Here is a 21,435-nt window from a genome sequence, read left to right as displayed (position 1 = left end):
CGCTCATTCATTCACTCTCTCACTCATTCACTCTCTCACTCATTCGCTCTCACTCATTCACTCTCACTCATTCACTCTCACTCATTTACTCTCACTCATTCACTCTCACTCATTCACTCTCACTCATTCACTCTCTCACTCATTCACTCTCACTCATTCACTCTCACTCATTTACTCTCACTCATTCACTCTCACTCATTCGCTCTCACTCATTCACTCTCTCACTCATTCACTCTCTCACTCATTCACTCTCTCACTCATTCGCTCGCTCTCACTCATTCGCTCGCTCGCATTCATTCACTCGCTCTCACTCACTCATTCACTCGCTCTCACTCATTCGCTCGCTCGCACTCACTCGCTCTCACTCTCACTCATTCACTCTCACTCATTCGCTCTCACTCATTCGCTCATTCATTCACTCTCTCACTCATTCGCTCTCACTCATTCGCTCATTCATTCACTCTCTCACTCATTCGCTCTCACTCATTCGCTCATTCATTCACTCTCTCACTCATTCACTCTCTCACTCATTCGCTCTCACTCATTCACTCTCTCACTCATTCACTCTCACTCATTCACTCTCACTCATTCGCTCTCACTCATTCACTCTCTCACTCATTCACTCTCTCACTCATTCGCTCATTCATTCACTCTCTCACTCATTCACTCTCTCACTCATTCGCTCTCACTCATTCACTCTCTCACTCATTCGCTCTCACTCATTCGCTCTCACTCATTCACTCTCACTCATTCGCTCTCACTCATTCACTCGCTCACTTGCTCTCATACTCGTTCACTCTCACTCGTTTACTCTCACTCGCTCTCACTCGTTCACTCTCACTCGCTCTCACTCGTTCACTCTCACTCGCTCTCACTCGTTCACTCTCACTCGCTCTCACTCATTCTCACTCGTTCACTCTCACTCGTTCTCACTCGTTCACTCTCACTCACTCTCACTCGTTCACTCTCACTCGTTCACTCTCTCTCGCTCTCGCTCGTTCACTCTCACTCACTCTGACTCGTTCACTCTCACTCGCTCTGACTCGTTCACTCTCACTCGCTCTCACTCATTCACTCTCACTCGTTCGCTCTCACTCGTTCACTCTCACTCGCTCTGACTCGTTAACTCTCGCTCGCTTTCACTCTCACTCGCTCTCACTCGTTCACTCTCACTCGCTCTGACTCGTTCACTCTCACTCGCTCTGACTCGTTCACTCTCACTCGCTCTCACTCGTTCACTCTCACTCGCTCTCACTCAATCACTCTCACTCAATCACTCTCGCTCTCGCTCACTCGCTCTCACTCATTCACTCGCTCTCTTGCTCTCACTCATTCACTCTCACTCGCTCTCACTCATTCACTCTCGCTCGCTCTCACTCATTCACCTGCTCTCATTCACTCGCTGACTCGCTCTCACTCATTCACTCGCTCTCACTCATTCGCTCGCTCGCACTCACTCACTCATTCTCTCACTCACTCATTCTCTCACTCACTCATTCTCTCACTCACTCATTCTCTCACTCACTCATTCACTCGCTCTCACCCATTCGCTTGCTTGCACTCACTCATTCTCTCACTCACTCGCTCTCACTCATTCGCTCGCTCTCACTCATTCACTCGCTCTCTCTCATTCACTCACTCGCTCTCATTCACTCACTCACTCGCACTCACTCATTCGCTCGCACTCACTCATTCGCTCGCACTCACTCATTCGCTCGCTCTCATTCACTCACTCACTCTCGCTCATTCGCTCATTTACTCGCTCTCATTCACTCACACTCACTCTCACTCATTCGCTCGCTCTCACTCATTCGCTCGCTCGCATTCATTCACTCGCTCTCACTCACTCATTCACTCGCTCTCACTCATTCGCTCGCTCGCACTCACTCGCTCTCACTCTCACTCATTCACTCTCACTCATTCGCTCTCACTCATTCGCTCATTCATTCACTCTCTCACTCATTCACTCTCTCACTCATTCACTCTCACTCATTCACTCTCACTCATTCGCTCTCACTCATTCGCTCATTCATTCACTCTCTCACTCATTCACTCTCTCACTCATTCGCTCTCACTCATTCGCTCATTCATTCACTCTCTCACTCATTCACTCTCTCACTCATTCGCTCTCACTCATTCGCTCATTCATTCACTCTCTCATTCATTCACTCTCTCACTCATTCGCTCATTCATTCACTCTCTCACTCATTCACTCTCTCACTCATTCACTCTCACTCATTCACTCTCACTCATTTACTCTCACTCATTCACTCTCACTCATTCACTCTCACTCATTCACTCTCTCACTCATTCACTCTCTCACTCATTCACTCTCACTCATTCACTCTCACTCATTTACTCTCACTCATTCACTCTCACTCATTCGCTCTCACTCATTCACTCTCTCACTCATTCACTCTCTCACTCATTCACTCTCTCACTCATTCGCTCGCTCTCACTCATTCGCTCGCTCGCATTCATTCACTCGCTCTCACTCACTCATTCACTCGCTCTCACTCATTCGCTCGCTCGCACTCACTCGCTCTCACTCTCACTCATTCACTCTCACTCATTCGCTCTCACTCATTCGCTCATTCATTCACTCTCTCACTCATTCGCTCTCACTCATTCGCTCATTCATTCACTCTCTCACTCATTCGCTCTCACTCATTCGCTCATTCATTCACTCTCTCACTCATTCACTCTCTCACTCATTCGCTCTCACTCATTCACTCTCTCACTCATTCACTCTCACTCATTCACTCTCACTCATTCGCTCTCACTCATTCACTCTCTCACTCATTCACTCTCTCACTCATTCGCTCATTCATTCACTCTCTCACTCATTCACTCTCTCACTCATTCGCTCTCACTCATTCACTCTCTCACTCATTCGCTCTCACTCATTCGCTCTCACTCATTCACTCTCACTCATTCACTCTCACTCATTCACTCTCTCACTCATTCGCTCTCACTCATTCGCTCTCACTCATTCACTCTCTCACTCATTCACTCTCTCACTCATTCACTCTCTCACTCATTCACTCTCTCACTCATTCGCTCTCACTCATTCACTCTCACTCATTCGCTCTCACTCATTCACTCTCTCACTCATTCGCTCTCACTCATTCACTCGCTCGCTCGCTCTCACTCATTCGCTCGCTCGCTCTCACTCATTCGCTCGCTCGCTCTCATTCACTCGCTCGCTCTCACTCTCACTCATTCACTCGCTCGCTCTCACTCTCACTCATTCACTCGCTCGCTCTCACTCATTCACTCGCTTGCTCTCGCTCTCACTCATTCACTTGCTCGCTCTCACTCATTCGCTCGATCTCACTCATTCACGCACTCATTCACTCGCTCGCTCTCACTCATTCGCTCGCTCTCGCTCTCACTCATTCGCTCGCTCTCATTCAGTCATTCGCTCGCTCTCACTCATTCGCTCGCTCACTCATTCACTCTCACTCATTCACTCGCTCGCTCTCACTCATTCACTCGCTTGCTCTCGCTCTCACTCATTCACTTGCTCGCTCTCACTCATTCGCTCGATCTCACTCATTCACGCACTCATTCACTCGCTCGCTCTCACTCATTCGCTCGCTCTCGCTCTCACTCATTCACTTGCTCGCTCTCACTCATTCGCTCGATCTCACTCATTCACGCACTCATTCACTCGCTCGCTCTCACTCATTCGCTCGCTCTCGCTCTCACTCATTCGCTCGCTCTCATTCAGTCATTCGCTCGCTCTCACTCATTCGCTCGCTCACTCATTCACTCTCTCACTCATTCACTCGCTCTCGATCTCACTCACTCTCGATCTCACTCACTCATTCGCTCGCTCTCACTCATTCACTCGCTCGCTCTCACTCATTCACTCGCTCTCACTCACTCATTCGCTCGCTCTCACTCATTCACTCGCTCGCTCTCACTCACTCCTTCGCTCGCTCTCACGCTCGCTCGCTCTCACTCATTCACTCTCACTCATTCACTTGCTCTCACTCATTCGCTCGCTCGCTCTCACTCACTCATTCACTCGCTCTCACTCTCACTCATTCACTCTCACTCATTCACTCTCTCACTCATTCGCTCGCTCTCATTCACTCATTCGCTCGCTCTCACTCTCACTCATTCACTCTCTCACTCATTCACTCTCTCACTCATTCACTCTCTCACTCATTCGCTCTCTCACTCATTCGCTCTCACTCACTCATTCGCTCGCTCTCACTCATTCACTCGCTCTCACTCATTCGCTCGCTCGCTCTCACTCACTCATTCAGTCTCACTCATTCACTCGCTCTCACTCATTCACTCGCTCTCACACTCATTCACTCGCTCTCACTCATTCGCTCGCTCGCTCTCACTCACTCATTCACTCGCTCTCACTCTCACTCATTCACTCTCTCACTCATTCGCTCGCTCTCATTCACTCATTCGCTCGCTCTCTCTCTCACTCATTCACTCTCTCACTCATTCACTCTCTCACTCATTCGCTCGCTCTCACTCTCATTCATTCACTCTCTCACTCATTCACTCTCTCATTCGCTCGCTCTCACTCACTCATTCGCTCGCTCTCACTCTCACTCATTCACTCTCTCACTCATTCGCTCGCTCTCACTCACTCATTCGCTCGCTCTCACTCATTCACTCTCACTCATTCACTCGCTCTCACTCATTCACTCGCTCTCACTCATTCACTCGCTCTCACTCATTCGCTCGCTCTCACACTCATTCACTCGCTCTCACTCATTCGCTCGCTCGCTCTCACTCACTCATTCACTCGCTCTCACTCTCACTCATTCACTCTCACTCATTCACTCTCTCACTCATTCGCTCGCTCTCATTCACTCATTCGCTCGCTCTCACTCTCACTCATTCACTCTCTCACTCATTCACTCTCTCACTCATTCACTCTCTCACTCATTCACTCTCTCACTCATTCACTCTCTCACTCATTCACTCATTCGCTCGCTCTCACACTCATTCACTCGCTCTCACTCATTCGCTCGCTCGCTCTCACTCACTCATTCACTCGCTCTCACTCTCACTCATTCACTCTCACTCATTCACTCTCTCACTCATTCGCTCTCACTCATTCGCTCTCACTCATTCACTCTCTCACTCATTCACTCTCTCACTCATTCACTCTCACTCATTCGCTCTCACTCATTCACTCTCACTCATTCGCTCTCACTCATTCACTCTCTCACTCATTCGCTCTCACTCATTCACTCTCTCACTCATTCGCTCTCACTCATTCACTCGCTCGCTCGCTCTCACTCATTCGCTCGCTCGCTCTCACTCATTCACTCGCTCGCTCTCACTCTCACTCATTCACTCGCTCGCTCTCACTCATTCACTCGCTTGCTCTCGCTCTCACTCATTCACTTGCTCGCTCTCACTCATTCGCTCGATCTCACTCATTCACGCACTCATTCACTCGCTCGCTCTCACTCATTCGCTCGCTCGCTCTCACTCATTCGCTCGCTCTCGCTCTCACTCATTCGCTCGCTCTCATTCAGTCATTCGCTCGCTCTCACTCATTCGCTCGCTCACTCATTCACTCTCTCACTCATTCACTCGCTCTCGATCTCACTCACTCTCGATCTCACTCACTCATTCGCTCGCTCTCACTCATTCACTCGCTCGCTCTCACTCATTCACTCGCTCTCACTCACTCATTCGCTCGCTCTCACTCATTCGCTCGCTCTCACTCATTCACTCGCTCGCTCTCACTCACTCCTTCGCTCGCTCTCACGCTCGCTCGCTCTCACTCATTCACTCTCTCACTCATTCACTTGCTCTCACTCATTCGCTCGCTCGCTCTCACTCACTCATTCACTCGCTCTCACTCTCACTCATTCACTCTCACTCATTCACTCTCACTCATTCGCTCGCTCTCACTCTCACTCATTCACTCTCTCACTCATTCACTCTCTCACTCATTCACTCTCTCACTCATTCGCTCTCACTCACTCATTCGCTCGCTCTCACACTCATTCACTCGCTCTCACTCATTCGCTCGCTCGCTCTCACTCACTCATTCACTCTCACTCATTCACTCGCTCTCACTCATTCACTCGCTCTCACTCATTCACTCGCTCTCACACTCATTCACTCGCTCTCACTCATTCGCTCGCTCGCTCTCACTCACTCATTCACTCGCTCTCACTCTCACTCATTCACTCTCTCACTCATTCGCTCGCTCTCATTCACTCATTCGCTCGCTCTCTCTCTCACTCATTCACTCTCTCACTCATTCACTCTCTCACTCATTCACTCTCTCACTCATTCGCTCGCTCTCACTCTCATTCATTCACTCTCTCACTCATTCACTCTCTCGTTCGCTCGCTCTCACTCACTCATTCGCTCGCTCTCACTCTCACTCATTCACTCTCTCACTCATTCGCTCGCTCTCACTCACTCATTCGCTCGCTCTCACTCATTCACTCATTCACTCTCACTCATTCACTCGCTCTCACTCATTCGCTCGCTCTCACTCATTCGCTCGCTCTCACACTCATTCACTCGCTCTCACTCATTCGCTCGCTCGCTCTCACTCACTCATTCACTCTCACTCATTCACTCGCTCTCACTCATTCGCTCGCTCGCTCTCACTCACTCATTCACTCGCTCTCACTCTCACTCATTCACTCTCACTCATTCACTCTCTCACTCATTCGCTCGCTCTCATTCACTCATTCGCTCGCTCTCACTCTCACTCATTCACTCTCTCACTCATTCACTCTCTCACTCATTCACTCTCTCACTCATTCACTCTCTCACTCATTCACTCATTCGCTCGCTCTCACACTCATTCACTCGCTCTCACTCATTCGCTCGCTCGCTCTCACTCACTCATTCACTCGCTCTCACTCTCACTCATTCACTCTCACTCATTCACTCTCTCACTCATTCGCTCGCTCTCATTCACTCATTCGCTCGCTCTCTCTCTCACTCATTCACTCTCTCACTCATTCACTCATTCACTCTCTCACTCATTCACTCTCTCACTCATTCACTCTCTCACTCATTCACTCTCTCACTCATTCGCTTGCTCTCACTCTCACTCATTCACTCTCTCACTCATTCGCTCGCTCTCACTCTCACTCATTCACTCTCACTCATTCACTCGCTCTCACACTCATTCACTCGCTCTCACTCATTCGCTCGCTCTCACTCTCACTCATTCACTCACACTCATTCACTCTCTCACTCATTCGCTCGCTCTCATTCACTCATTCGCTCGCTCTCACTCTCACTCATTCACTCTCTCACTCATTCACACTCTCACTCATTCGCTCGCTCTCACTCACTCATTCGCTCGCTCTCACTCTCACTCATTCGCTCTCTCACTCATTCACTCGCTCGCTCTCACTCACTCATTCGCTCGCTCTAACTCTCACTCATTCACTCTCACTCATTCACTCGCTCTCACTCATTCACTCGCTCTCACTCATTCACTCGCTCTCACTCATTCACTCTCTCACTCATTCACTCGCTCTCACTCATTCACTCGCTCTCACTCATTCACTCGCTCTCACTCATTCACTCGCTCTCACTCATTCGCTCGCTCGCTCTCACTCACTCATTCGCTCGCTCTAACTCTCACTCATTCACTCTCTCACTCATTCACTCGCTCGCTCTCACTCACTCATTCGCTCGCTCTAACTCTCACTCATTCACTCTCACTCATTCACTCGCTCTCACACTCATTCACTCTCTCACTCATTCACTCGCTCTCACTCATTCACTCGCTCTCACTCATTCGCTCGCTCGCTCTCACTCACTCATTCGCTCGCTCTAACTCTCACTCATTCACACTCTCACTCATTCACTCGCTCTCACTCATTCGCTCGCTCGCTCTCACTCACTCATTCGCTCGCTCTAACTCTCACTCATTCACTCTCACTCATTCACTCGCTCTCACACTCATTCACTCTCTCACTCATTCACTCGCTCTCACTCATTCACTCGCTCTCACTCATTCGCTCGCTCGCTCTCACTCACTCATTCGCTCGCTCTAACTCTCACTCATTCACACTCTCACTCATTCACTCGCTCTCACTCATTCGCTCGCTCGCTCTCACTCACTCATTCGCTCGCTCTAACTCTCACTCATTCACTCTCTCACTCATTCACTCGCTCGCTCTCACTCACTCATTCGCTCGCTCTAACTCTCACTCATTCACTCTCACTCATTCACTCGCTCTCACACTCATTCACTCTCTCACTCATTCACTCGCTCTCACTCATTCACTCGCTCTCACTCATTCGCTCGCTCGCTCTCACTCACTCATTCGCTCGCTCTAACTCTCACTCATTCACACTCTCACTCATTCACTCGCTCTCACTCATTCGCTCGCTCGCTCTCACTCACTCATTCGCTCACTCTAACTCTCACTCATTCGCTCGCTCTAACTCTCACTCATTCGCTCGCTCTCGCTCATTCACTCACTCTCGCACTCACTCTTGCTCTTGCTTTCACTCACTCTCGCTCTCACTCATTCACTCATTCACTTGCTCTCACTCATTCACTTACTCACTCTCACTCATTCACTCGCTCTCACTCGCACTCACTTGCGCTCGCTTGTTCTCGTTCACTCATTCTCGCTTGCTATCACTCACTCACTCGCACTCGCTTTCTCACACTCGCTGTCCCTCCCTCACTGTCCCTCCCTCACTCCCCTCCCCCCACACACACTCACTCCCCTCCCCCGCCACACACACTCTCCCCCCGCACTCTCTCTCTCTCTCTCTCTCTGAATGTAATGAACTGGTGTCTTTCTCAGCCCGCTGTGTATTAAATTGTTCACTTCAGATAAATATCATCAGCAACAATCTCGGGCAAAATCAACAAACTCGCTCCCGAATTGGAGCCCGTTCCGCAGGACAGGCTGTGACTGGGAGAGAATGTGCACATCCTGACCTCCTGTGGCCACCTCGACTCGCTGCAGGTGGCCCAGCTCTTGCAGTGATGGGACGCCCCCCGGACCAGTGCACCCAAATTATCACCTGTGCCGTCACAAATCGGGATAGATTTCACGCTCATCGATTGGCGTTCCTGCAAAATAGGAACGACTTGCGATTCTCGCGCTGGGCATCACTCAAACCTTTCACAGGTGCAGCACAGGAGGAGGCCATTCGGCCCATCGTGCCTGTGCCGGCTCTTTGAAAGCTATCCAATTAGTCCCATTCCCCTGCTCTTTCCCAAAAACCCTGTAAACTTTTCCCCTTCAAGTATTTATCCAATTCCCTTTTGAAAGTTACTATTGAATCTGCTTCCACCGCCCTTTCAGGCAGTGCATTCCAGATCAGAACAACTCGCTGCATAAAAAAATGTTTCCTCATGTCGCCTCTGGCTCTTTTGCCGATCACCTTAAATCTGTCCCCTCTGGTTACCGACCCTTCTACCACTGGAAACAGTTTCTCTTTATTTACCCTGTCAGAACTGTTCATGATTTTGAACACCTCTATCAAATCCCCTCTTCACCTTCTCTGTTCTAAGGAGAACAGTCCCAGCTTCTCCAGTCTCTCCACATAACTGAAGTCCCTCATCCCTGGAACCATTCTAGTAAATCTCTTCTGCACCCTCTCTAAGGCCTTGGCATCCCTCCTAAAGTGTGGTGCCCAGAATTGGACACAATACTCCAGCTGGGGCCTAACCAGTGATTTATAAAGGTTGAGCATAACTTCCTTGCTTTTGTACTCTGTCTCGATTAATAAATGTAAGGACTTGCACAACACCAGGTTATAGTTCGTACGAAGGAGGTAAGCTCCGAAAGCTTGTGATTTAAAATAAAACTGTTGGACTATAACCTGGTGTTGTGCAAGTCCTTACATTTGTCCACCCCAGTCCATCACCGGCATCTCCACATCTATTAATAAAGCCCAAGACCCCATATTCTTTTTTAACAGCTTTCTCAACTTGTCCTGCCACCTTCAAAGATTTGTGTACGTACACCCCCAGTTCTCTCTGTTCCTGCACCCCCTTTAAATTGTACCATTTAGTTTATATTGCCTCTCCTCATTCTTCCGACCAAAATACATCACTTCACACTTCTCTGCATTAAATTTTATCTGCCATGTGTCTGCCCATTTCACCAGTCTGTCTGTGTCCTCCTGAAGTCTGTTACTATCCTCCACATTGTTTACTACATTTCCAAGTTTCGTGTCATCTGCAAACTCTGAAATGATACCCTCTATACCCAAGTCCAGGTCATTAACGTATATCAAAAAGAGCAGTGGTCCTAATACTGACCCCTGGGGAACACCACTGTATACTTCCCTCCAGTCTGAAAAACAACTGTTCACCACTACTCTCTGCTTTCTCTCCCTTGGCCAATTTTGTATCCACGCTGACACTGTCCCTTTAATCCTATGGGTTTAATTTTGCGAACAGGTCTATGATGTGGTTTCTCCCTCTCTTTCCCCTCCCCTCACCCCTTGACTGGGAGGCGTTGACAGTTTGGCTCTTTAGACCAGAGCTCACCAGAAACTGGATGGAAACTGCTCAAAGCCGCCTCACCTTGGAAGCAGCAGTGGGGGAGGGGCGCTGCCTGGTCGCCCGTCTCGCTGACCGGTCGCCCGTCTCGCTGACCGGTCGCCCGTCTCGCTGACCAGTCGCCCAGGGTCAGTAGAGCAGTAAACTGGACATGCCTGACTTGCCATTCAGCTGTGCTCTGGTTTCTGAAACTCCCTTCTGGTGAAGCATCCCCTGGCCACCGAACACCACCTCCCAAAAACACGACCCCCACCCAGGTGTCAGCTGGTGAATTCTGCCGCCTGGATTTTACTTTTCTCGGGTGTGAAACAAAGAACTTTTTTCTTTGTTGTGTGAAGAGTTTCCGAGGGTTTTCCTGACGCCCGACTGTGTTTGGCCGCTCTGTCCGCTCTCGGCTCACCCTGCCCCACGCCCCCCTCACGGCTGCCATCTGCTTGGCAGGTGAACGAGCTACAGAACATCACGAGTGCCGAGGTGATCGTACCGCGAGACCAGATCCCCGACGACAACGATGAGGTCATCGTCAAAATCATCGGACATTTCTTCGCCAGTCAGGTAGGCCGCACTGACCTTTCACCTCTCTCTCAAAACGTCTCACAGCCCTGGGCAGAGTGGGTCCCACAACACATGAACGTGGGGTGGAGTGTGTATTTACATTGTATGATGGGAGATGGTTTAATCCCGTGTCCACAGTGTGTATTTACACTGTGATGGGAGATGGTTTAATCCTGTGTATACAGTGTGTATTTACATTGTATGATGGGAGATGGTTTAATCCTGTGTACACAGTGTGTATTTACACTGTGTGAGGGGAGATGGTTTAATCCCGTGTATACAGTGTGTATTTACACTGTGTGAGGGGAGATGGTTTAATCCTGTGTACACAGTGTGTATTTACACTGTGTGAGGGGAGATGGTTTAATCCTGTGTATACAGTGTGTGTTTACACTGTGTGATGGGAGATGGTTTAATCCCGTGTATACAGTGTGTGTTTACACTGTGTGAGGGGAGATGGTTTAATCCTGTGTACACAGTGTGTATTTACACTGTGTGAGGGGAGATGGTTTAATCCCGTGTATACAGTGTGTGTTTACACTGTGTGAGGGGAGATGGTTTAATCCTGTGTATACAGTGTGTGTTTACACTGTGTGATGGGAGATGGTTTAATCCCGTGTATACAGTGTGTATTTACACTGTGTGAGGGGAGATGGTTTAATCCTGTGTATACAGTGTGTGTTTACACTGTGAGGGGAGATGGTTTAATCCCGTGTATACAGTGTGTATTTACACTGTGTGATGGGAGATGGTTTAATCCCGTGTATACAGTGTGTATTTACACTGTGTGAGGGGAGATGGTTTAATCCTGTGCATACAGTGTGTGTTTACATTGTATGATGGGAGATGGTTTAATCCCGTGTATACAGTGTGTATTTACACTGTGTGATGGGAGATGGTTTAATCCCGTGTATACAGTGTGTATTTACACTGTGTGAGGGGAGATGGTTTAATCCCGTGTATACAGTGTGTATTTACATTGTATGATGGGAGATGGTTTAATCCCGTGTATACAGTGTGTATTTACATTGTGAGGGGAGATGTTTTAATCCCGTGTATACAGTGTGTATTTACACTGTGTGAGGGGAGATGGTTTAATCTCGTGGACACAGTGTGTATTTACACTGTGTGAGGGGAGATGGTTTAATCCCGTGCATACAGTGTGTATTTACATTGTGAGGGGAGATGTTTTAATCCCGTGTATACAGTGTGTATTTACACTGTGTGAGGGGAGATGGTTTAATCTCGTGGACACAGTGTGTATTTACACTGTGTGAGGGGAGATGGTTTAATCCCGTGTATACAGTGTGTATTTACATTGTATGAGGGGAGATGTTTTAATCCCGTGTATACAGTGTGTATTTACATTGTATGAGGGGAGATGGTTTAATCCCGTGTATACAGTGTGTATTTACATTGTATGAGGGGAGATGTTTTAATCCCGTGTATACAGTGTGTGTTTACATTGTATGAGGGGAGATGTTTTAATCCACTGTATACAGTGTGTATTTACACTGTGAGGGGAGATGGTTTAATCCCGTGGACACAGTGTGTATTTACACTGTGTGAGGGGAGATGGTTTAATCCCGTGCATACAGTGTGTATTTACACTGTGTGAGGGGAGATGGTTTAATCCTGTGTACACAGTGTGTATTTACACTGTGAGGGGAGATGGTTTAATCCCGTGTATACAGTGTGTATTTACACTGTGAGGGGAGATGTTTTAATCCTGTGTATACAGTGTGTATTTACACTGTGTGAGGGGAGATGGTTTAATCCCGTGTATACAGTGTGTATTTACACTGTGAGGGGAGATGGTTTAATCCACTGTATACAGTGTGCATTTAGACTGAGGGGGGAGATGGTTTAATCCTGTGTATACAGTGTGTATTTACACTGTGACGGGAGATGGTTTAATCCCGTGTATACAGTGTGTATTTACATTGTATGATGGGAGATGGTTTAATCCTGTGTATACAGTGTGTATTTACACTGTGTGATGGGAGATGGTTTAATCCCGTGTATACAGTGTGTATTTACACTGTGAGGGGAGATGGTTTAATCCCGTGTATACAGTGTGTATTTACACTGTGAGGGGAGATGGTTTAATCGCGTGTATACAGTGTGTATTTACACTGTGAGGGGAGATGGTTTAATCCCGTGTATACAGTGTGTATTTACACTGTGTGATGGGAGATGGTTTAATCCTGTGTATACAGTGTGTATTTACACTGTGTGATGGGAGATGGTTTAATCCTGTGTATACAGTGTGTATTTACACTGTGAGGGGAGATGGTTTAATCCCGTGTATACAGTGTGTATTTACACTGTGTGAGGGGAGATGGTTTAATCCCGTGTATACAGTGTGTGTTTACACTGTGAGGGGAGATGGTTTAATCCTGTGTATACAGTGTGTATTTACACTGTGTGATGGGAGATGGTTTAATCCTGTGTATACAGTGTGTATTTACACTGTGAGGGGAGATGGTTTAATCCCGTGTATACAGTGTGTATTTACACTGTGTGAGGGGAGATGGTTTAATCCCGTGTATACAGTGTGTATTTACATTGTATGAGGGGAGATGGTTTAATCCTGTGTATACAGTGTGTATTTACACTGTGAGGGGAGATGGTTTAATCCCGTGTATACAGTGTGTATTTACACTGTGAGGGGAGATGGTTTAATCCCGTGTATACAGTGTGTATTTACACTGTGAGGGGAGATGGTTTAATCCCGTGTATACAGTGTGTATTTACATTGTATGATGGGAGATGGTTTAATCCTGTGTACACAGTGTGTATTTACACTGTGTGAGGGGAGATGGTTTAATCCTGTGTATACAGTGTGTGTTTACACTGTGTGATGGGAGATGGTTTAATCCCGTGGAAACAGTGTGTGTTTACACTGTGTGAGGGGAGATGGTTTAATCCTGTGTACACAGTGTGTATTTACACTGTGTGAGGGGAGATGGTTTAATCCCGTGTATACAGTGTGTGTTTACACTGTGTGAGGGGAGATGGTTTAATCCTGTGTATACAGTGTGTGTTTACACTGTGTGATGGGAGATGGTTTAATCCCGTGTATACAGTGTGTATTTACACTGTGTGAGGGGAGATGGTTTAATCCTGTGTATACAGTGTGTGTTTACACTGTGAGGGGAGATGGTTTAATCCCGTGTATACAGTGTGTATTTACACTGTGTGATGGGAGATGGTTTAATCCCGTGTATACAGTGTGTATTTACACTGTGTGAGGGGAGATGGTTTAATCCCGTGTATACAGTGTGTATTTACATTGTATGATGGGAGATGGTTTAATCCCGTGCATACAGTGTGTATTTACATTGTGAGGGGAGATGTTTTAATCCCGTGTATACAGTGTGTATTTACACTGTGTGAGGGGAGATGGTTTAATCTCGTGGACACAGTGTGTATTTACACTGTGTGAGGGGAGATGGTTTAATCCCGTGTATACAGTGTGTATTTACATTGTGAGGGGAGATATTTTAATCCCGTGTATACAGTGTGTATTTACACTGTGTGTGGGGAGATGGTTTAATCTCGTGGACACAGTGTGTATTTACACTGTGTGAGGGGAGATGGTTTAATCCCGTGTATACAGTGTGTATTTACATTGTATGAGGGGAGATGTTTTAATCCCGTGTATACAGTGTGTATTTACATTGTATGAGGGGAGATGGTTTAATCCCGTGTATACAGTGTGTATTTACATTGTATGAGGGGAGATGTTTTAATCCCGTGTATACAGTGTGTGTTTACATTGTATGAGGGGAGATGTTTTAATCCACTGTATACAGTGTGTATTTACACTGTGAGGGGAGATGGTTTAATCCCGTGGACACAGTGTGTATTTACACTGTGTGAGGGGAGATGGTTTAATCCCGTGCATACAGTGTGTATTTACACTGTGTGAGGGGAGATGGTTTAATCCTGTGTACACAGTGTGTATTTACACTGTGAGGGGAGATGGTTTAATCCCGTGTATACAGTGTGTATTTACACTGTGAGGGGAGATGTTTTAATCCTGTGTATACAGTGTGTATTTACACTGTGTGAGGGGAGATGGTTTAATCCCGTGTATACAGTGTGTATTTACACTGTGAGGGGAGATGGTTTAATCCACTGTATACAGTGTGCATTTAGACTGAGGGGGGAGATGGTTTAATCCTGTGTATACAGTGTGTATTTACACTGTGTGAGGGGAGATGGTTTAATCCCGTGTATACAGTGTGTATTTACACTGTGTGATGGGAGATGGTTTAATCCCGTGTATACAGTGTGTATTTACACTGTGAGGGGAGATGGTTTAATCCCGTGTATACAGTGTGTATTTACACTGTGAGGGGAGATGGTTTAATCCCGTGTATACAGTGTGTATTTACACTGTGAGGGGAGATGGTTTAATCCCGTGTATACAGTGTGTATTTACACTGTGTGATGGGAGATGGTTTAATCCTGTGTATACAGTGTGTATTTACACTGTGTGATGGGAGATGGTTTAATCCTGTGTATACAGTGTGTATTTACACTGTGAGGGGAGATGGTTTAATCCCGTGTATACAGTGTGTATTTACACTGTGTGAGGGGAGATGGTTTAATCCCGTGTATACAGTGTGTGTTTACACTGTGAGGGGAGATGGTTTAATCCTGTGTATACAGTGTGTATTTACACTGTGTGATGGGAGATGGTTTAATCCTGTGTATACAGTGTGTATTTACACTGTGAGGGGAGATGGTTTAATCCCGTGTATACAGTGTGTATTTACACTGTGTGAGGGGAGATGGTTTAATCCCGTGTATACAGTGTGTATTTACATTGTATGAGGGGAGATGGTTTAATCCTGTGTATACAGTGTGTATTTACACTGTGAGGGGAGATGGTTTAATCCCGTGTATACAGTGTGTATTTACACTGTGAGGGGAGATGGTTTAATCCCGTGTATACAGTGTGTATTTACACTGTGAGGGGAGATGGTTTAATCCCGTGTATACAGTGTGTATTTACACTGTGAGGGGAGATGGTTTAATCCCGTGTATACAGTGTGTATTTACACTGTGAGGGGAGATGGTTTAATCCCGTGTATACAGTGTGTATTTACACTGTGAGGGGAGATGGTTTAATCCCGTGTATACAGTGTGTATTTACACTGTGAGGGGAGATGGTTTAATCCCGTGTATACAGTGTGTATTTACACTGTGTGAGGGGAGATGGTTTAATCCCGTGTATACAGTGTGTATTTACACTGTGTGATGGGAGATGGTTTAATCCCGTGTATACAGTGTGTGTTTACACTGTGATGGGAGATGGTTTAATCCCGTGCATACAGTGTGTATTTACACTGTGATGGGAGATGGTTTAATCCCGTGTATACAGTGTGTATTTACACTGTGTGAGGGGTGATGGTTTAATCCCGTGTATACAGTGTGTGTTTACACTGTGAGGGGAGATGGTTTAATCCCGTGTGTACAGTGTGTATTTACACTGTGATGGGAGATGGTTTAATCCCGTGTATACAGTGTGTATTTACACTGTGAGGGGAGATGGTTTAATCCCGTGTATACAGTGTGTATTTACACTGTGAGGGGAGATGGTTTAATCCCGTGTATACAGTGTGTCTTTACACTGTGAGGGGAGATGGTTTAATCCTGTGTACACAGTGTGTATTTACACTGTGTGATGGGAGATGGTTTAATCCCGTGTATACAGTGTGTATTTACACTGTGTGATGGGAGATGGTTTAATCCCGTGTATACAGTGTGTATTTACATTGTATGAGGGGAGATGGTTTAATCCCGTGTATACAGTGTGTATTTACACTGTGTGAGGGGAGATGGTTTAATCCCGTGTATACAGTGTGTATTTACACTGTGTGATGGGAGATGGTTTAATCCCGTGTATACAGTGTGTATTTACATTGTATGATGGGAGATGGTTTAATCCCGTGTATACAGTGTGTGTTTACATTGTATGATGGGAGATGGTTTAATCCTGTGCATACAGTGTGTGTTTACATTGTATGATGGGAGATGGTTTAATCCCGTGGACACAGTGTGTATTTACACTGTGAGGGGAGATGGTTTAATCCCGTGAGTACAGTGTGTATTTACACTGTGAGGGGAGATGGTTTACTCCCGTGTATACAGTGTGTATTTACACTGTGTGAGGGGAGATGGTTTAATCCCGTGTATACAGTGTGTATTTACATTGTGAGGGGAGATGTTTTAATCCCGTGTATACAGTGTGTATTTACACTGTGAGGGGAGATGGTTTAATCCCGTGTATACAGTGTGTATTTACACTGTGTGAGGGGAGATGGTTTAATCCCGTGGACACAGTGTGTATTTCACTGTGAGGGGAGATGTTTTAATCCCGTGTACACAGTGTGTATTTACACTGTGAGGGGAGATGGTTTAATCCCGTGTATACAGTGTGTATTTACACTGTGTGAGGGGAGATGGTTTAATCCCGTGTATACAGTGTGTGTTTACATTGTATGATGGGAGATGGTTTAATCCCGTGTATACAGTGTGTGTTTACATTGTATGAGGGGAGATGTTTTAATCCCGTGTATACAGTGTGTATTTACACTGTGAGGGGAGATGGTTTAATCCCGTGCATACAGTGTGTATTTACACTGTGTGAGGGGAGACGGTTTAATCCCGTGTATACAGTGTGTATTTACACTGTGTGAGGGGAGTTGGTTTAATCCTGTGTATACAGTGTGTATTTACACTGTGAGGGGAGATGGTTTAATCTCGTGCACACAGTGTGTATTTACACTGTGAGGGGAGATGGTTTAATCCCGTGTATACAGTGTGTGTTTACACTATGAGGGGAGATGGTTTAATCCCGTGCATACAGTGTGTATTTACACTGTGTGAGGGGAGATGGTTTAATCCCGTGTATACAGTGTGTATTTACACTGTGTGAGGGGAGATGGTTTAATCCTGTGTATACAGTGTGTATTTACACTGTTAGGGGAGATGGTTTAATCCTGTGTATACAGTGTGTATTTACACTGTGTGAGGGGAGATGGTTTAATCCTGTGTATACAGTGTGTATTTACACTGTTAGGGGAGATGGTTTAATCCTGTGTGTACAGTGTGTATTTACACTGTGAGGGGAGATGGTTTAATCCCGTGTATACAGTGTGTATTTACACTGTGTGAGGGGAGATGGTTTAATCCCGTGTATACAGTGTGTATTTACACTGTGTGAGGGGAGATGGTTTTATCCTGTGTATGCAGTGTGTATTTACACTGTGAGGGGAGATGGTTTAATCCCGTGTATGCAGTGTGTATTTACACTGTGTGAGGGGAGATGGTTTAATCCCGTGTATACAGTGTGTATTTACACTGTGAGGGGAGATGGTTTAATCCCGTGTATACAGTGTGTATTTACACTGTGAGGGGAGATGGTTTAATCCTGTGTATACAGTGTGTATTTACATTGTGTGATGGGAGATGGTTTAATCCCCTGTGTACAGTGTGTATTTACACTGTGAGGGGAGATGTTTTAATCCCGTGTATACAGTGTGCATTTACACTGTGAGGGGAGATGGTTTAATCCCGTGTATACAGTGTGTATTTACACTGTGAAGGGAGATGGTTTAATCCCGTGTATACAGTGTGTATTTACACTGTGAGGGGAGATGGTTTAATCCACTGTATACAGTGTGTATTTACACTGTGAGGGGAGATGGTTTAATCCCGTGTATACAGTGTGTATTTACACTGTGTGAGGGGAGATGGTTTAATCCCGTGTATACAGTGTGTATTTACACTGTGAGGGGAGATGGTTTAATCCCGTGTATACAGTGTGTATTTGGACTGAGGGGGGAGATGGTTTAATCCCGTGTATACAGTGTGTATTTACACTGTGAGGGGAGATGGTTTAATCCCGTGTATACAGTGTGTATTTACACTGTGATGGGCGATGGTTTAATCCTGTGTATACAGTGTGTGTTTACAGTGTGTGAGGGGAGATGGTTTAATCCCGTGTATACAGTGTATATTTACACTGTGAGGGGAGATGGTTTAATCCCGTGTATACAGTGTGTATTTACAGTGTGTGAGGGGAGATGCTTTAATCCTGTGTATACAGTGTGTATTTACACTGTGAGGGGAGATGGTTTAATCCCGTGTATGCAGTGTGTATTTACACTGTGTGAGGGGAGATGGTTTAATCCCGTGTATACAGTGTGTATTTACACTGTGAGGGGAGATGGTTTAATCCCGTGTATACAGTGTGTATTTACACTGTGTGAGGGGAGATGGTTTAATCCTGTGTATACAGTGTGTATTTACACTGTGAGGGGAGATGGTTTAATCCCGTGTATGCAGTGTGTATTTACACTGTGTGAGGGGAGATGGTTTAATCCCGTGTATGCAGTGTGTATTTACACTGTGAGGGGAGATGGTTTAATCCCGTGTATACAGTGTGTATTTACACTGTGTGAGGGGAGATGGTTTAATCCCGTGTATACAGTGTGTATTTACACTGTGTGATGGGAGATGGTTTAATCCCGTGTATACAGTGTGTATTTACATTGTATGAGGGGAGATGGTTTAATCCCGTGTATACAGTGTGTATTTACACTGTGTGAGGGGAGATGGTTTAATCCCGTGTATACAGTGTGTATTTACACTGTGTGATGGGAGATGGTTTAATCCCGTGTATACAGTGTGTATTTACATTGTATGATGGGAGATGGTTTAATCCCGTGTATACAGTGTGTGTTTACATTGTATGATGGGAGATGGTTTAATCCTGTGCATACAGTGTGTGTTTACATTGTATGATGGGAGATGGTTTAATCCCGTGGACACAGTGTGTATTTACACTGTGAGGGGAGATGGTTTAATCCCGTGTATACAGTGTGTATTTACACTGTGAGGGGAGATGGTTTACTCCCGTGTATACAGTGTGTATTTACACTGTGTGAGGGGAGATGGTTTAATCCCGTGTATACAGTGTGTATTTACACTGTGATGGTAGATGGTTTAATCCCGTGTATACAGTGTGTATTTACACTGTGTGAGGGGAGATGGTTTAATCCCGTGTATACAGTGTGTATTTACATTGTGAGGGGAGATGTTTTAATCCCGTGTATACAGTGTGTATTTACACTGTGAGGGGAGATGGTTTAATCCCGTGGACACAGTGTGTATTTACACTGTGTGAGGGGAGATGGTTTAATCCCGTGGACACAGTGTGTATTTACACTGTGAGGGGAGATGGTTTAATCCCGTGTATACAGTGTGTATTTACACTGTGAGGGGAGATGGTTTAATCCCGTGTATACAGTGTGTATTTACACTGTGTGAGGGGAGATGGTTTAATCCCGTGTGTACAGTGTGTGTTTACATTGTATGATGGGAGATGGTTTAATCCCGTGTATACAGTGTGTGTTTACATTGTATGAGGGGAGATGTTTTAATCCCGTGTATACAGTGTGTATTTACACTGTGAGGGGAGATGGTTTAATCCCGTGCATACAGTGTGTATTTACACTGTGTGAGGGGAGATGGTTTAATCCCGTGTATACAGTGTGTATTTACACTGTGATGGGAGACGGTTTAATCCCGTGTATACAGTGTGTATTTACACTGTGTGAGGGGAGTTGGTTTAATCCTGTGTATACAGTGTGTGTTTACACTGTGAGGGGAGATGGTTTAATCTCGTGCACACAGTGTGTGTTTACACTGTGAGGGGAGATGGTTTAATCCCGTGTATACAGTGTGTGTTTACACTATGAGGGGAGATGGTTTAATCCCGTGCATACAGTGTGTATTTACACTGTGTGAGGGGAGATGGTTTAATCCCGTGTGTACAGTGTGTATTTACACTGTGTGAGGGGAGATGGTTTAATCCTGTGTATACAGTGTGTATTTACATTGTATGAGGGGAGATGGTTTAATCCTGTGTATACAGTGTGTATTTACACTGTGAGGGGAGATGGTTTAATCCCGTGTATACAGTGTGTATTTACACTGTGAGGGGAGATGGTTTAATCCTGTGTATACAGTGTGTATTTACATTGTGTGATGGGAGATGGTTTAATCCCCTGTATACAGTGTGTATTTACACTGTGAGGGGAGATGTTTTAATCCTGTGTATACAATGTGGATTTACACTGTGAGGGGAGATGGTTTAATCCCGTGTATACAGTGTGTATTTACACTGTGAGGGGAGATGGTTTAATCCCCTGTATACAGTGTGTATTTACACTGTGAGGGGAGATGTTTTAATCCTGTGTATACAATGTGGATTTACACTGTGAGGGGAGATGGTTTAATCCCGTGTATACAGTGTGTATTTACACTGTGAGGGGAGATGGTTTAATCCTGTGTATACA

At 46.0% G+C, this 21,435-nt stretch overlaps 1 long non-coding RNA gene across 1 annotated transcript in view; it reads left to right on the top strand.

Annotated features, from left to right (window-relative positions):
• The first annotated feature begins 10,859 nt into the window (after positions 1-10,859).
• Positions 10,860-21,435, top strand: part of LOC137309163 (uncharacterized) — a 48,360-nt gene continuing 37,784 nt past the window's right edge. Inside the window, exon 1 of the long non-coding RNA XR_010959774.1 lies at positions 10,860-11,056. This is a non-coding gene — a long non-coding RNA (uncharacterized lncRNA). The remainder of the gene's footprint in view (positions 11,057-21,435) is intronic.

The sequence above is a fragment of the Heptranchias perlo genome, unplaced genomic scaffold, assembly GCF_035084215.1.
Source record: "Heptranchias perlo isolate sHepPer1 unplaced genomic scaffold, sHepPer1.hap1 HAP1_SCAFFOLD_151, whole genome shotgun sequence".
Lineage (NCBI taxonomy): Eukaryota > Metazoa > Chordata > Chondrichthyes > Hexanchiformes > Hexanchidae > Heptranchias > Heptranchias perlo.
The sequence above is the reverse complement of the archived record's forward strand: the minus strand, read 5'-3'. Positions and strand labels throughout refer to the sequence as shown.